Here is a 3392-nt window from a genome sequence, read left to right as displayed (position 1 = left end):
CCAGAGAGAGAGGAAAGAACTTGCCCAAGACCACATGCCTGGTCAGTAGGGGCAGGGTTATATGATCCCATAGCCAATCTATCATCCTCTGACCCCTGGATGGGGATGGGATACCATGCTTCTACTTCCCAAGAAGCTAAGGGCAAGGGTGGTTGCCACTCTTCTTAGCCCTTCAGGTCTGTTGGGAGCTGCATCCTGAGTCTGGAGCTGAGAGATTCACCCTAGGGCACCTACTGGAGGCTGACTCTCTGGGCTATGGGAAAGGGAGTGCCACAGCCATGGGCCTAAGATCTGGCTGCCATGTTACAGACTGGAGCCTGCCTTGTGTCTGGGCTGCCTCCTGGACCCAGAGGGCTATGCTATTGGGGTCAAACACATGGGTTTCCTACCACTCATTTGTGCTGGGCTCTCATGGCCTCCTGCTGCCCATGAACCTGCTTTCCTTGTCTCCTCTGAACCTTCTCCTTCTGCAAGGCCTGGGCTGCTGAATTGACAGTTTCCTTTTCTCCATTTAGGGCTCTTTGCAGAAGCTTACATCAGGTCTACTACAGTCTGGCCTTTCCTTGACCCTGTCCCCAGCATCTAGGTGCCACTACATGGTTCCCCTCCGCTGCCAGGCACTGACCTCACCCCCGAACCTGGGGACTCAGGCAGGGTCTGGACCCAGGGAAGGAGCTCAAAGCTGGCACCATCCAGCCTCACAGATTCAATGTACTAATCTGTGAAAGGAAGGTAATGATAACTCTCCCCTGGCAGGGATCTTGTGAAGGTAATAGATCTGAAGTCACTTTGAAATGCCAAGAATCCCCACAAGAATGTAAAGTGCTATCAGCATGACTTGCTCCTCACAAGGCTGAGCAGAGCAGGTGTCAGAGGGAGTAGGGGGTCAGGTGAAAGGCTGTGGGGGCAACAGGGCCCTTGTGCACCAGAAGCAGTGACCAGTGACCATGTTGGAGGAGGAAAGTAAGAGAGAGCAGCCTGACAGACCAGGCAGGCTGGACCAAGGTTCCAGAGCAGCGGTTCTTAACCTCTGAGTTGAGACCCCTTTGTAACAATGAAAATACATCACAGTATTAGGAAAGTTGAGAACCACCGCTCCAGAGGGAGAGGCTCCTCTTGTTGGACCCGTTCATCGCCTGACCCTTCTCTGAGCTGGGCCACCCTGGGCAGGGCTCCATAGGGAGCAAGACAGGGCCTCTGTGGCCCTGGGGGTCTGGCTCACACAGGATCAGAGAACAGATCTGGCCAGGCAAAGTGGGGCCATGTCCAGGACCTGTTTCTGACTGTCAGGCCTGGCTATATGTTGAGGTAGAAATGGATCAGGCAGAGACTAAGCCTTTAAGGACTTTCCGACATTGGAACTGCAAAGGAGTGAGCAGGGGGCCTGACCCCCTTTTATAGACAAAGAAAGTGATGCCTGCAAAAGAGATGTGACAAAAACTAATAAAAGTGCAAGAAAGGGAAGGAGGGCCGAATGTCATCCCAGCTCTGCCTCACACAGTCCCCAGCCTGGGGACTTCACATTGGCTGTCTAGGACTCAGTTTCCATTGAGCCTTGCTGTGTGTGAATGGAGACTCATGTGAGGGGAGAATGGACTTTTCTGATAACTCAGCATTCAGAGAGTTAAGAAACTCACCAGAGCTCACACAGGGAGTGAGCCAGGACCCAGAGGCCTGGCCAGTTGGCCCTGATAGCTGATCCCTGGGGCTGTAGTGGGTTGGAGGTGGAAGATCAGGGTGTGAGCGGACAGCCCCAACCAGAACCCCACTCCCCCAGTTCTCCAGGCGCTCTGGCTAGAGTGCCTACCCCTCCTCTGGTCTCTGGCGCCCCCCTGTGGCCTCCAGGAGCAGGCCTCTCTCAGTTCCTGGGGCCCCCACCCCTGCCGGGACAGTAGGGTGGCCCAGAATCCTTGGAAGGGTTCTGTCTATTCAGAGGAACTCCTGCCGCACCCTTCCCAGAGGCAGTGAGGGGTTTGAATCTTGGTTCGGCTTTCCTGACTGACTTGGGTAACACATCCGGACTCTGTTTTCCCAAATTTCTCTGATTGTGGGCCCTGCAAGTCTGCAGGGCAGAATCTCTAAGATCAAATGGGAAACCCGTTGGCATGGAGCAACAGCCTGTTTGCTAGGCTGGGTGTAGTGGCTCACGCCTGTAATCCTAGCACTCTGGGAGGCCGAGGCGGGTGGATTGCTTGACCTCAGGAGTTCCAGACAAGTTTGAGCAAAAAACAAGACCCCTGTCTCTACTAAAAATAGAAAAATGAAGCAAGAGGATCGCTTGAGCCCAAGAGTTGGAGGTTGCTATGAGGCACTCTACCCAGGGGGACAGCTTGAGACTCTATCTCAAAACAAACAAACAAAAAACCCCAGCCTGTTTGGTGCCCAGGGATGCTCAGTTTAGCTCTACAAACAAGCACAGAAGGAAGGAGGTCCAAGTCTGAGAGGGGAGGCAACTCCCTGAACAGATCCTTTAGAGAAAGTATGTGTCGTCTAAAGCCACTAAAATGCTCAACCCTTTGATGTCTTGTCTTGGAGAGACCCATGGTTCCATGGTGTCTGGTCCAATCCAGCTGGCTACAGCTGGGCAGAAATCAGAAATACCACCAGACAGAGTCAGCCCTTCCCCTCCTCCGACCTCTGGCAGCCCATCTTGGACCTTTCCTTGCCCTTCACATTCCAGGCCGGGCCTCAGGCCCAGCATGGCTCCATTCCAGGGGTCTTGGGCCGCTCCAGGGGTCGGAGACTTTGGAGCCTCCTCACCCTCAGCCCCTCAATTCACTTTCAGTGACCATCCGCCAAATGGGTGTGACCATCCTTACTGCCCCCCTTCCTGCGTTCCAGATTAGCCCTAACGATAAAATTAAAGTGAGGTAAGAAACTCTGGGGGCGAGGCGTGGGGGAGAGGGGTGCTAAGCGCGGGCAAGTCGGGGAGATTGAACTACAATTCCCATCCGGCTCCGGGGCCGTCAGCGTCCCCAGCCCCTCTCCCAGACCCAACCGAGAGGCAGCCGCTGCCCAGAGGGCGAGGAAAGTTGAAGTGCCCCGTGCCTCTCCCACCTGAGTTGGGGCCCGGCTACGGGTTAGGTGGTGCTGGGCCTGGGGCCTTGAAGGGATGCGGGCGGTCTTTCAGACCCTATAAGTAGCCCACCCCCGCCCCGCCCAGGAGTTAGTCTCCGCGGCCCGCCCCCCCACTTCCTGGGCGGGAGTTGGTCCCGCCCCCACGCGTCTCCGCCTTCCCACCTTCACCTTCAGCTGCGGCTCCCATTGGTCGGCGCGCACCTGCTCGTCCGTCGGTGGGCGGGGTGGAGGGCGGGCCGAGGCGCCCAGGTGAGGGCGCGCTGGCGGTGGCGAAGGAAGGTGACAGCGGGGAGGGAGGGGGGAGGACGCGCGGA

The sequence above is a fragment of the Otolemur garnettii genome, unplaced genomic scaffold, assembly GCF_000181295.1.
Source record: "Otolemur garnettii isolate 467f Iridium unplaced genomic scaffold, OtoGar3 scaffold00140, whole genome shotgun sequence".
NCBI lineage: Eukaryota > Metazoa > Chordata > Mammalia > Primates > Galagidae > Otolemur > Otolemur garnettii.
The sequence above is the reverse complement of the archived record's forward strand: the minus strand, read 5'-3'. Positions refer to the sequence as shown.